The sequence below is a fragment of the Pezoporus occidentalis genome, unplaced genomic scaffold, assembly GCF_034315485.1.
Source record: "Pezoporus occidentalis ecotype Australia unplaced genomic scaffold, CSIRO_AGI_Poc_V1 ctg57, whole genome shotgun sequence".
NCBI lineage: Eukaryota > Metazoa > Chordata > Aves > Psittaciformes > Psittacidae > Pezoporus > Pezoporus occidentalis.
In genome coordinates, this window is record NW_026915910.1 from 2662224 (window position 1) to 2676618 (window position 14395).

The window sequence follows — 14395 nt, forward strand, 5'->3', positions numbered from 1 at the left end:
TGAGGTTTTGGGCTAAATGGGTTTAGCAAGGTTAAGCTGTGACTATAAAGACGTTTATACATGTATCTAACATGCAAAGATGTGCATTTTATGTAAAGTATGCAGTAAAAATGTACTCCAGTGTGCACTGTAGGCGAGAGGTGGGGTGTGGAATGTGTGGCTTTGCTTTGCCCGTTGTCTGGCCGTGCTTGCTCAGTTATGCTTGCTCCTTATGTGCTGCTCTTCACCAAGGGAGAGCCGGTATGAGGGGGAATTTAGGTGCTGGGGTCACAATCCTGGTTGGGACAGCCTGTAAAACAACCGGGGGGCCAGAAAGCAAAACAAGAGTGCAGCCATGCTCCCCTCTTCTGTCTGCTGCAGGTATCTTGTGTCAGAGCAGAGACTGACATTTCTCCTGCAGGTCACACAAGAAAACATCAGCTGCTCTAGTCCTGCTTGCTGTGGGCATGGATATGAAGTGTGACGATCACATCTCCCACCAAGATCACAGTGTTTGCTGGGACAAAACTCCCTGGAGATGCCTCCAGCATGGCCTAGCATACTCAGGACTGGATGGCTCTGCTTTTCCAGGGTCTTTCAATTCCTCCAGTGCAAATGAGGTTTGGGATTATTTTTCTTATTTTTCTTTATTTGCTCCACCAATTGCAGGTGCTCCGTGCAGAAGAACAAGGCACCTGGAGCACTTTCCTTCTACACCAGCCTAATTGGAGTTTATCCTAATTGTGAATTAATTGCAACCCTCCAGGCATGGCTGCTCACATCCTTCCTTGGAAAAGCACCCAAGTGTTCTGGGAGGTTATTCACCCCTCTTACATCAGCTATTGTCTGGCTCAATTGCAACACAGCCTGTGCGTAGGAGGAATCGTCTGTGCAGCCTTTGTGTGAATAACCTGCAGGAAGATGGGTAGCGATGCTGCCCAAGGATGCCCGCAGGCTCGGCGTGGGATGCGGAGTTACCCAGGGGGTCTGTGCCCATCCCGGGGCTGCGGGGCCAAGCTGTGCAGGGTGTGGGAGAGAGGCAGGTTGGCACAGGGATGGCTCACACCAAAATCCTCCTCTGGCATTGCTGGGCCATGAGTTTCAAGTCATGAAAGCTTTGTGGCTGCTTTTTCTTCTCATGGATTTTGCTCCTGAGAGTACTGGGTTGGGGAAGTTTCCAGGGCAATTGCTAGGAAATAGGAAGCTGGAGAAGAAATAAGAGGAGCCATCGTTTACGTATTCGAGCATATGCCTAGTGGTGGCATCTCCCAAGGTGTTTATCAAACCAGCCTTTAGACATGGCTGCTCCTTCACCATGTGAGCATTTACAAGGTTTGCAGTTTCCTTTGGACTGTTGTAATTTAATTTTCCCTTCCAGCTTTCCTCTCTTTCTCAAGCATTTTCTTAACAAATATAATGCAAAAAAAAGGGGGAAAAAAAACCAAACAAAAATGACACCAAAAGCATCCAAATAACATTGGATCAGCTGTTGATGAAGATGCTGTCCAGCAGATCAGGCAGCGACTTTGTGGGATTTCCTGAACTTGCACCAACCTTCCTTCAGGTTTACGTGCTATTACAGCCAGGCCAGGTTCTATTCTCTGTTCTTCAGGTGCCCAAATTGCCCTTGGAGTAGCTGGCTTCAAGATCACTTAAGTGATGTTGGACATGTTCCTCTCTGATTTGCTTTGGCTACATGATTAAACTGTAGCAATGATCAAATTAAAAATCAGAAGCTAGTCTTATGATAGAATCCTTTTCCTGTAAAAAAATAAGTTTATAAAATGTTGTGATCCTGTGAATTTTAGTTTTTCTTTTTATTCTTTAAATATTTGTTTAATATTTCTTTATTCCTTTTTTTGTGTTTCCCTGATGCTGAGGAAGGGAATCTCATGTTTCGGGCATGACTGAAGCCTTGCTACCCCCCACCCCCAATAAACTCACAGGTGGTAATTGACAGACATGAATGCACAAATTATGGCACTTTCCCACTGGGCTTTTTTTCTCTGAATGCACGTGAGGCCCTAACTTGGGGACCTTACCCTGAGAATAGCTGAAGGTGGAGGAGATTAATGGTATTTAGTTCTGACATTGGGAATAAGCTACCCTGCAGAGGCAGGAGCTCCCTGATGGTGGTGAACATCTCCTTCTCAAAGCAGAGACCTGTCACCGGTAGGGTCTGCCGGGGACTCCTGTTGGGCACAATACCGTTCAATGCCTTCATAAGTGACCTGGAAGATGGGATCAGGTGTACCCTGGTGAAGTTTTGAAGTGGACACTTCGTAAGGGAGAGCCACCCTGCAGGGTGACATGTGTAGGCCTGGGCTAACAAGAACCTTGTGAAGTTCAACAAGGACAAATGTAAGGTCTTTCACCTGGGTAAACCCAATCCAGGAGTGCAGCACAGGCAGGGATCAACCATTCTGGGGAGTAGTTCCAAAGAGAAGGACCTGGGGGTCATGGTGGACATGAGCTCAATGAGTGAACAGTGTGCTGCTGTGGCAAAGGAAGCCAACAACTTACATCAACAGGGCGTCACCAGCAGACATGTAGATGTTATTAGATAAGAGCAAGATAGCGTTTTATAAGAGCAAGATAGTGTTTTATAAGAGCAAGTAGTGATAAGACAAGGGGGAATTACTTTAAACTGAAAGAGGGTAGATTTAGATTAGATATTAGGAAGAAGTTCTTTACCGTGAGGCTGATGAGGCCCTGGCACAGGCTGCCCAGAGAAGCTGTGGCTGCCCCATCCCTAGCAGTGTTCAAGGCCAGGTTGGACAGGGCTTGGTCTAGCAGCAGGGGGTTGGAACTGGATGATCTTTAAAGTCCCTTCCAACCCAAACCTTTCCATGATGCTATGATTTCTGTCAGCCATACTTCTTGCACTGAACCCTGAGCCCTTGTAACTTTGCAGTGCTCAGCAGAGCTGAGCCGAGACACCCTTGTATGTCTGTGTTCCTGCAACCCCATTTCTGCTCCAAGCCCCACAAGGACCCCTTTGCTGCAATGCCAGCTTCACCTGCCTGTTGTCTTTCCACTGTGTATGAGATTAGCTTTAATTTAATATGAAGGAAATGAGTTACTCTGCAAGCATGCTAATCTCAAAGTACACTTCTGGACACAGGACCTTTTGCCAGGACCTGACAGGCTCAGTGGGAAACCAGGACTGTGGCAAGACATAAATCGGCCTGACTGTTTCTGGCAGCTCAGACCTTTCCAGACTACTACTTGGCAAAGATTAGATTGATTAAATCATTGATCTTCCAGAGTGCTTCAATAGGCTGGTGATTGCTTTTTGTGGAAACTGCTTCTTCTCTTACACTGATAATACTAATTTATTGTAAGAATAGCTAGTTGTCTTACAGCTCTCCCAGTGAGCGGAGCTCCAGGTACCTTTAGGATGACCATGAGCCAACACTGTGCCTTTGTGGCCAAGAAGGCCAATGGCATCCTGGGGTGTATTAGAAGGGGGGTGGTTAGTAGGTCGAGAGAGGTCCTCCTTCCCCTCTACTCTGCCCTGGTGAGACCCCATCTGGAATATTGTGTCCAGTTCTGGGCCCCTCAGTTCAAGAAGGACAGGGAGCTGCTGGAGAGAGTCCAGCAAAGGGCAACAAAGATGATTAAGGGAGTGGAGCATCTCCCTTATGAGGAAAGACTGAGGGAGCTGGGTCTCTATAGTTTGGAGAAGAGGAGACTGAGGGGTGACCTTATAAGTGTATATAAATATATAAAGGGGGAGTGTCATGAGGATGGAGCCAGGCTCTACTCAGTGGCAAACAATGATAGGACAAGGGGTAATGGGTACAAACTGGAACACAAGAGGTTCCACTTAAACTTGAGAAGAAACTTCTTCTCAGTGAGGGTGACGGAACACTGGAACAGGCTGCCCAGGGAGGTTGTGGAGTCTCCTTCCCTGGAGACATTCAAAACCTGCCTGGACACATTCCTGTGTAACATTATCTAGGTGTTCCTGCTCCGGCAGGGGGATTGGACTAGATGATCTTTCGAGGTCCCTTCCAATCTCTAGCATACTGTGATACTGTGATACCTTGCAGCTGAGGCTGGCAATGTTACTGTCATTTTACTGGTAAGGAAACTTGAAGGATGGAGATAAAACTCCCCATCAGAAAAAAAATCAGGGTGAAATTCAGAGAAACCCCATCAGACCCCACACCATCCTCTCTTGAGGGGTGTATGGGTAAGACTTGGGGTTTGAAGTGCTGAGCCCCAGCAAGCAGAGAGGGTTGTGGGCAGTGCTCCCAAACCATGTTTTCCATTAATTAATTTGCCCACTAAACTTTTTTTTAGCTGTAAAATAATCTATGGCCATGGTGGCTCCCTGGTTAGACCATTTGCCTTCTTCTTGTTCAGATTCACAGTGTGCAGCTGGGAGGAAGGTCCAGGTCCAGAGCTAAGACAATAGGCTTATTCTTTGTCCTCTGCCCTCTGCCCTATTTCCCTATCCTCTCCTGCCTTATGCCCTAGGCTGTCCTGCCTCCCCAGAGCAGGGATATTCCTTCTCTCTGCCCTGTGCAAGGGCATGGCATGGCAGTGACACCCATACAGAGATCGATGGAAGACGGACATGAAATGGATGAGCAGAGCTGTTGGCATTGCAAGCAAAACAATTCCATGGGGCCAGGGGATTCACAACTGGAAATCACAGCTGCCCATTGTGACAACCTTCTCATCCGGTTTCCTCAAGGGAGAGAAGGGAATTAAACCTGTTGAAATGCAACATAGCAAATAAAGATTCCAGTTGCATAACAGCAACCAGCCCTTCCCCGTACCCCTGCTGTTCCCATCTTTTAATGCTTCCTTTCTTAAAATGACATTTAATCCTGAAAACAGATTTCCTTTTTTCATTTCTCACCTCTGCTTTTTTCTTCTTTTTCTGCTCTAATGGCTGTGAACTTTCCTCTAATTAAATGTACCCATGGACAGACAATCCTGTTTTGCTCTAGTGTCAATATGGTCCTTTAGCTAAATTAAATGTTTTCCCTGCCTGATGTTTGTCCTTCTTTGTCTGCCCCTTGGCCCCCTTCTGGAGGTATTTGAGGACCATGATCCCACTGCCTCCTTTCCTTCTTCTGGGCTCAGAAAGTCAGGTTTTCTCAGGGTTTTGACTCATGTGGTCATTTAGAGAGCTCCCATCCTCAAACATCTGCTCTCCCTCTCTGGATGTTTTCACCCCTGTAGCAGTGGTGGTGAGAAGGAGATAAGAACTGACTCCTGAGAAATGCCACTCACCACGAGTCTCCACCTGGACATCGAGCTGTTGACCATAACTCTTTGAGTGCAGCCATCCAGCCAATTCCTTATCCACCAGGTAGTCCATCCATCAAGTCCACATCTCTCCAGTTTAGAGATGATGTTGTGTGGGACAGTGTCAAAGGCTTTGAGCAACTCCAGGTACATGACACTGGTTGCTTTTCCCTTATCCACCAACAGTGTAACTCCATTGTGGCTCTTTGCAAAGTAACCAGGGTTCCCCAGTGGTGGGGGCCCTCCCATGGGTGTCCACAATGGGAAGGGAGAGGGGACTAGCCAGGACCTGTGTCAAATAGCAGTCTTGTCATTTATTCCTAATATCCTTGAGATGGTGAGTAAACTCGACAGCACCAGGGCCAGCTAGTACATTAGCTCTCATCCTCTTACACAGGGTGGCCCTGTCCAAATATGCCCCAAGGACAAGGTGATGTCCCTTATCCCCCACACTCCAAGCAACACACAGGAGGCCTTTGAGAGCTGTCCTCAGCCAAAACCGTGCCAGAGACAGACGCTCCTCAGACCGGTGGCATTTGCAGCCAGGCTCTGGTGATGCTGTTTGCGAGCTTTGCATTGTTGAAATCAGGAACCTTCATCAGGGCCCTGCGTTTGCTTACATTTTCACTTCACTGCCATCAACCGCCTTGTCTGGACTAATGCAGCCTTGCTCTCCTCAAACTTTCTGTGACTGTGATAAATCATTTATGTAACAGGCTGAGTCAGGTTTTGTTCCTGGGATAAAGTGCACAGGCTTCTGCAAAACACACCTTGGTCTTGCTGTTAGCCTGGAAATAGGGCCACTAATGTATGAAACACGGAACAGCCCTGGCTCTTCTCCCTCCTGTGGTGACACAAACTGGGGATGACACTCAGGAACTGCAGCTACTCGTTTGTGCCATGGGCGTGTGGGATGAAGTGCCAAGGAGATGAATCTTCAAGGTTTTCTGGATCTGGGAGGGAAATAAAAGCTGGTCCAGCAGGGAACAAATCCTGGAGGATCAGTGGCAGGCTTATCCTTTAACTCACAGGCTATGGAAGAAGCTCAGTGTGTCTCCAGGATACCTGAGCAATTCCATGGGGGGAGGAGGGGAGGAAGCTGTTTTGGTGGGAAAAATGAAAGTAACCTGGGTATTCTGTACCCCACACTGAATGTCCCCCTACTCTTTACTGTCCTTTCCCACTCCCCTTTGTTCTGTTCCACCTTCCCCTGCTCTGTGCCCTACAGTGGCACCCCTGGATCACAGTGTGGAAGGATCTGGGGTGGGAAGGGCTTGGGGTAGGGAAAGGCTGTTTTCCTGCATCCACCCCAAGGTGATGCACTCTTGTACATGATCCCCATGTATGAAAAATGCCAACAGTATTTTGCTGCCATGGATGACCACATGGCTCTCAGTCTGAGCCTGACATCCCAAACTACAGGTGCTCTGCACCATTCAACATGCTTCTGGAGGAACCAATCTAGGATGGCATGCCAGATTTTCAATGAATACACCTGTATCTGTGGCACAGCATCTGGCTTGCATCCTAAAATAGCATTCATCATCACTGACTTTGACACACTTGCCCCAGTGTGCAAGAGCCACAGGGGACTAAACCCTCCAGTTTGGGTTTTGGGTATTCAAAGGGGTGAAAATGCTTCTTCTGAAGTCAGAAAACCCTTCCTTTGGGGTTAACACCCCTAATGCTGCCCTGGCCCTTGGTGCTGCCCTGGGGCTGGGGCTGCGTCCACAGGCTGGGTCCCAGTTATCTTCTCAACTGTCACCCTCTGGAGTCTCAGTATGAAGCCCATAGGACTGTGTTCCAAACTCCGTGTTTCCCAACCAGACTGATGAGTTAGTCACCATAAAAATCCAGCTCTGCCATCATACAGTGACCTGTGCTCAGTGGAGATGGACGGACCTGGGGAAGCTGCATGATGGACAAGTCACCCAGAATAATGCCTCATTTGTCTGGAGTCCCAGCAGCTCCTGGAAAAGGAGCTGCACCATTAACACTGCAGCACCAACACCTGCTGATGCAGCACTGCTAATTTTAGAGCCGAGGCTCAAGCAAGCGTGGCACAATTAGCATTTCTTAGATGAGCAAGAGTCAAGACTGCTGCTCAGCTGGCCTCAGGCCTCCTCCAGGATAAAGGGATGCCTACTGGGAGCTGTCCTGCCATGGTGGCAGTCCTACAGCAAGCAGCATGGATTTACACCCTGCTGCTCTGAGGGTGATGTTTGGGCTCAGAGTTCAGCCTTTAATATTGGAGCAATAAATTGCACGTGGTTTTCAAAGGAAGGCCAGGTGCTCCCCCTGGTAGCTCCAGTAGGAGGGAGGGAAGTGGTGAAAGCAGGACATCAATGCTTGCAGCGCCTGTCCTCTGTGTCATTCGCGTTGTTCCCCGAGGCTCTGTTAAAAAGAACAAGGTGTAAATGGAGTGCTGAAATGCCAGTGTCTCACCATCACCCATCTCTACATGTGCAGCCATTTCCTCACAGAGTGATTCGGAGAAATCTCCAGGAACTCGCCAACAAAGTTTACGTTGACAAGCAGGTATTCTTCATTGTGGTGCCGGGAGACACGGGGGATAGCTCCTCCTAGCTGTCTCGTCCGAGCATCAACCAGGCTGTGATTATATTGTCCTCAAACATACATATTCATTAGATTACAAACATACTCATTGAGTTACTTATGCATTACATCATACTTGTAGAATTCCTCCTGCATGCGCACTAAAATGTGGTCGTGGGCTTTGGGACCACTGGTGGTTATTTCTTCATCATCTTCCTCTTCATCACTTTGTTTTAGGATTGTTGTCATGTCAGTAACCACCAGGCTGGTTCTGGCCAGTTCTTGTGCAATGGTTATCTTAGCCATTTCCTTATCTCTATAGTTGCTAACAAAGCCTAATGTCCTTGAAGTTACTTATTTGCAAGCCTATTCTTCAATCAACCCCATTCTTCAATCAACCCTATTCTTCAGAGGATACATTTTTCTGAAGATAAAAAGAAATGCTGATTTTGACCAGAGAAAGCAGCTATTTTCCTGTGCTTGCTGTTTTTTGGAGCATTTTGCAAGCTGGCATTGCCACATTCAAACTCTATTTAACGTAATCCTCACTGCAGTGACCAACAGACCTGCCCATCCTTGGGCTCTGAGAAACCTCCATGACCAGCACCACTAAAGCACCTGAAATTTCTCATTAAAGGCCTGGGACAGCCCCTGTGCCCCTATACATGATGCCAAACACTGCTGCGAATGATGCCAGTCTGGACACCAGTTCCAGGCTGGAGTTTAGGGAGGTTAAGTGGCCTTTTTTAGTAGGTCCTATTGAGATAGGACAAGGAGTAATGGTTTCAAACTAAAAAAGGGTAGACTAGATATAAGGAAGAATTTGGTTTATGATGAGGGTGGTGAAACACTGGCACAGGTTGCCCAGAGAGGTAGTAGATGCCCCATCCCTGGAAACATTCAAGTTCAGGTTGAGCAAGGATCTGAGCAACCTTGATCTAGTTGAAGATGGCCATGGCATGGGGGGTGGATTAGATGACCTTTAAAGGTCCTTTCGAACCCAAACTATTCCATGATTTCTGATCAATGGGTTGAATGGGACTTACAGGATCTCCTAGTGGGATGTACGTGCTCAAGTCCCACACCAAGGGCCTGCACCCAGTATCAGCTGAAGTACCATCAAGTACTCCTGGGACACATGGTGGTTTAGAGGTCATCACTACAGAGGACAGGCTCCCTGCTTGTCTCCCAGCTTGCAGACCTGGATCCCCATGGCATTTTGCTGGGCTTTTAGGATGAGCTCCATGCCCAGCATCACATCCCATGCCTGTGCATTTTTCCACTGCTTCCACCCCAGCAGCTCTGTGCAGTGTTAGAGCTGGTTAATGGGTTCAGCTGAAGAGTTTGATATTTAACCTGGATCCACAGCCAGGCGGAGGCAGGAGAGGTGACCCAACAAGGTCTTGCTCTATTTCAGCCAGGAAAATCATGTCCTGTTCTTTAGGCAGGAAAAAACTTGGCCACAGGCATATTGCATCTTGTTGTGCACTGGAGGCATCTGCTCCTCACCCAGGCTTGTGTCACCTCATCTAACCCCTGCAATGACAGGCTAAAAACTGGCACAAGCACACTGGCACAGCATCATATCGATGCACTTAACCGCCCTGTCAGCAGTTTTAAAGGGTGACCCACATGGTTCTTGTAACTTAAAAACAACTCGCCTTGTGCTTGGGATTGGGCTTGCTCCATCTCACCCAACAACAGCTTTGGGTTTGTGCCTGCCCGCATGTGCGACTGCACATCCCCATCATAACTGGTTTAATCAATCTGAGCAAACGAGCACAAAACCATCGAGCCGCACTGACTTTATGTCACTGCCAGATTTTGCACTCAGCTTGGGAAGTGGGAGCCATGGAGATAAAATACAGCTCGTTTTGTTGATGCCAGCAAGATTTAAAATTCAGGACAAATTAATTGCATATGTATTTTTTGATTGGTGAAGGCAATTTTGTGAAGCATTTGTTAAAGATGTCACTTAAAGAGGAATTTCCTAACTGCAGAGGTTAATAACTTTAAAACTGCTACTCAGGCTTCCTGAAAATGGGGCTTTGTGCTGCAAATCTCTTTGAGGCTCATAATTCAATCCTATTTAGAAGCAAATTTCTTAGATTTAGAGCAATGAATATTTAAATGCTACCAGTTGAAACATTTTCAATTTTGAGATCATTTCAAAGCCAGGAGAGTTTATAACATTCGGCTACTCCGAAATGATTTAGCATCTGAATTGATCTGAATCTTAAGCAGCTTAAACAGCTATAAAGGTTTAGAGTAGTTTAAAGGGTTAGGGTAGTTTAAGCAGAATATCATGTTTTCAGAGCTTTGGTTGAAGAAATGGGAGTTCACAGGCTGTCAAGCAGAGCAGCTCTAGATGAAGGACCTGACAAGCATTGCTAGAAAAACTCTCTGAAGCACTCATCATGTTCTCGGCTTTCAAACCTTGTCTGCTTTACTTTTTTCTAAGAAAAAGGAAATGAAACAAGCAGTTTTGAACGTTCACACAAAATGCAGAATATAGGCAAAATGTTTTGGAAGTGCTGTGAACATGGGCTTGCTCTGACAGCAGGCTCCTTGTATTTGACACTTTTTTTCTTCAGTACAAACCACTTCAAAACAGCAACACTCTGAAAAGTGGCAAAGCAAAAAACACATGGGCTTTGTGGTGCTTGTGTTTGGCCCCTTTAATGTCAGATATGTGCAAATTAAAAATTGGAAGATGAAGCTTTTAAAAACTCTCTTGCAAGACTGCCATGGTTTAAGCTCATCTGGTAACTCAGAGGTTCTGCATAAGAATCTGGCCAGCACAATTATTTTGGATGGGACAGAAGACCAAAGGAGAAGGAAGTAATTTTTTTGGTAAGATACATTTATACCATTCCTAGCCATAGAAAAAAACAGCTGTGTACCATTATAATTTATTCCTCTCAACTAAAAGCTATGCATATTCCAGTATGCCTGCTCCATCTGTGCTGTTAATGCTGGACTGTGCAAAAAAAAACAATTCAGGATTTATCGGATACAAGAGGCAGCTGAGGCAAAGACTCCTTAGCCTGGTATAACACAGACGGATGAAAGCAGGGGATCTGTTTCCAGGTGTTTCTCCAACTGGACTGGCATAAGGACAGCATCTGTGCTGGCACAGGCCACCCATGCCTGCGCTGCAAAAAACAAGGCGACAAACAGTGGAACCAAGGTGAGCCTGCAAAGGCTCTGCCTAGCTGCTGCAGCTTCTTTGAACTGGTCGAAGGGGTTATAAGAACAGGACAGGACTGCTGTACCGGGTCACCACATGTCCCAGTCACCCGCAGTTCTGCCCCTGACACTCACCAGAGAACATCTGGAAAGGCACAAGAGTAGGTATTGACATTTTCTCTTCAAACCCTCCTATCTCTGACCATTTGTGACCTGGGGTGACCCTCCACAGGTTTCCCTTCCATGACCACCTTGGCTCCTCCAGAGAGAGCAGGACCAGCCTTTGCTTCCTTGCCAGACTTTGTACCAAACACTGGCTGATATGTCTGTTTTGAACCTGCCAACCTCAGCTGACGCCCTTATCTATTTGTTTGTTGTTTATTTTATTTGTTGCTGGATGAGGCAGTGAACAGCCTGTCCTCTCCCAGTTTCATAAGCCTTACTTTGCTTCCCCTCCAGCCATTTCTTTTCAAAGACAATGTGCCCTGACCTACTCATTGCAGGAGCTGTTTGATCTTTAGTGCTTTGAACTTCTCCCCCTCTGTCCATGGTGAGCTGTGGTGCCAGATGAGGCAGGAGCACATCTGTATCAGGATTATACCCCAACAGCATTATTGCTGCAGAAGAACATTATTGCCGCAGAAGAACGTTATTGCCAGACCTAACCAAATGTCCCCTCTGAGGCTATTGCCAAGGACTTCATCACAGTAGAACCCAGGCAATCACTCAATTGGAAAAATAACTCAGGTGTTGTGTAATGAGATTTGACAGAAACGTAGCAGTAAATGATTTAATTACTCAGCTTATTTCAGTGATGGTGCCAGGATGGATGCAGAGGTGCTGGGTCCCTCCAGCTAACATCAGCATCCTTCCATAGCCCAGCAGCAAGGGCAAGCCTGAGCTTGTGGCCTCCCACCTCACCATAAATATGCTATAAAATTGAATTATACTATAGAAAGTGAGTATCCTAAATGTATAGATGATAGGTATGTATATAGATACTGAGATATTTCATACACTGAGGCCCCCAGCAGTCCTATTTCTCCTTTAATTACCTTCCTCAGCCCCATTTCTCATCTCACCCCCAACTGCTCCTATCCCATTCCATCTTACCTTTGTACCCTCTTAAACCCCATTTTTTTCCCAGCTGTGAGGCAATATCATCTCTGCCCATGAGTATGGTATTCCTACCAGTTCTTACTTTTCCAGTTCCTTTGGAGACATACACAAAGATCTGCTTTTCAAGCAGATGCTCAACATTTCCCAGGAATTAGGTCTCTTCAGCAAGTGGCAAGGTACGTGCTGTCCTCAAAACCACCCAGTCCTTGCTTTAATACCAGCTGTCCTGGGACTCATTTCTCCATCACTTAGAGTGATGGTTAGAGCACCAGGATGCTCTGATCCAGCAGGATTTTTACCCCCTCTGAAGCTGGCATATGGCAGAGTCCTTTCTTTCTTAAGCACTTTGCAAGGAAACTTCTTATATACTGCACTGAATAGGAGCGTAACTTCTGCATCAGCACCATTAGGACTTCCCTGCAGGGTTCCTGGCTTGTGAACCAGTCCCTGGGACAAGCTACTGAAAACTTCCCACCTGACGTAAGGCACCAGACGATTTCATCATCCCAGAAGCTTTCCAGGAAGTCCGGAGTCAGTCAGGAGTTCACCTTCGCCTTTTCTCCCCCAACGCATCGCTCTGACCTCTGCAGCAGTGGTCACGCTTGGGGGCCGTAGACGTCATCATGGAAAAGGGCCGGAAAATGCACGATCGGGGTGGGGGGGTGGGGGGGAATTCCTTGTCACGAGTCTTTTTGCTGCCCTTTTGCAAGCAGATCACCTCCAGTTTGGCTGGAGTTCCTCGCCGAGCCTTTTTGAAAGGTTTTCGCCCTCTGGAGGCTAACATTAGGAAAGCAAATGCTAGGGAACTAAGAAAAGGCTCAAATCTTACATTTGCAGAAATGCAGCCCCCATGAGAGTAAACCTGCAAGGAGCTGGTAGGCTTCAAAGAGCTTCTCCTGAAAAAGCTGATCATGGGCAAGGACAACTCTCACATGACATTGAAATACTCAGTGGGAGCCAGGGTCATTTTGTTCAGCATCAGCCTTCTCCTTCCTGATGCAACTGTACTGAATAATGTCCAGACCATGCTGAATTATCCCACCTTGACAATTCCAGATAAAACCTGATGATCTAGTTAATTTTACAATGATTTTATTCCCCTTTTGTTTTTCCCCCATCTTTGCATAGATTGTGCATTCCAATATCTGAAGGGGGCCTATAAGGATGCTGGAAAGAGATTCTTCAGCAGGGACTGTAGCAATAGGACAAGGGGTAATGGGTTTAAACTTTGACAGGGGAAGTTCAGGTTAGATATAAGGAAGAAGTTCTTTACTATGAGAGTAGTGAGGCATTGGAACAGGCTGCCCAAAGAAGTGATGAATGCTCCATCCGTGGCAGTGTTCAAAGCCAGGTTTGACAGAGCCTTGGGCAACATGGTTTAGGGTGAAATATCCTCGCTCATAGCAGGGGATTGGAACCTGATGATCTTAAGGTCCTTTCCAACCTGAACCAATCTATGATTTTATGGTTATTAAGTACTATGTGGAGGCTAAAGTACACATGACATTTCTAAATTTTAGAAATTAAATGTCTGGATATCCTTTGAAATTCCCACAGTTTGCCTTCATCAAACATAGCTCCATTCATTTACCTACAATTAGAACCAGGGGATAAAACCAGTAGGGTTTTTTTGTTAATGAAAAACACTGTGGGGAAAAGGGTGACACAAAAAACCTGAGTTCAGGTTTGGTTTGTGCTGGGCTTGGCCTAGCAGCATCTACCTATCTGTGTGATTTTGTTCCTCTATGTCTTACTGCTGTGACTTGGTCCCCAGTTCCCTGGGGAGCCTGACAGCTGTGCAGTCCTCCTGTTTCTCTGGATTTTTCTTACAAACCTCTAGCACATCCTCTGTCAAGCTAACACACAGCTCAGCTAACACACAGGAAGAATACGAAAAGTGCTGTGCATGGAGGCACAATGCCAAGATCCAGGCATGGGTGATGTGATTCAGTTAGCTAGGGGCAGAGATGCAGAATGCCCTCTCCCTGTCAACAAACCCACGCAGGACACCTTGTGTTTCGTGTGTGGTCTCTTCCAGTCAGGATTGCCTGTCTTTGCATGTCTGCCAAAATGATAGCTTGAAGCCAGATGTGTGAAAGATAGCTAGCACCTAGCTCATACCGGTGGTATAAACACCCATAGATGCCGACACAGGTTAGTAGCCTATGTAGGAATGATGCTCCTAAACATCCTTGTAGACTTGGATCTTGTTTCTAGAAAACAAAGCATGTAACAGTTATGCTTCATAACCAAGGATTTTTAGGTTTCCACAGCTTCAGAGGCATTT

At 46.6% G+C, this 14395-nt stretch overlaps 1 long non-coding RNA gene across 2 annotated transcripts; it reads right to left on the minus strand.

Annotated features, from left to right (window-relative positions):
* Nucleotides 1-595: 595 nt before the first annotated feature.
* LOC134173943 (uncharacterized) lies at nucleotides 596-12761 on the minus strand. Of its 2 annotated transcripts, XR_009968449.1 has the most exons (3): nucleotides 4028-5421; nucleotides 2355-3372; nucleotides 596-1183 (listed from the first exon to the last, which is right to left on the minus strand). It is a non-coding gene; the product is annotated as an uncharacterized LOC134173943 (long non-coding RNA). The 2 variants fall into 2 exon arrangements; XR_009968450.1 differs by lacking the exons at nucleotides 2355-3372; nucleotides 4028-5421 and adding an exon at nucleotides 12584-12761.
* Nucleotides 12762-14395: the final 1634 nt, after the last annotated feature.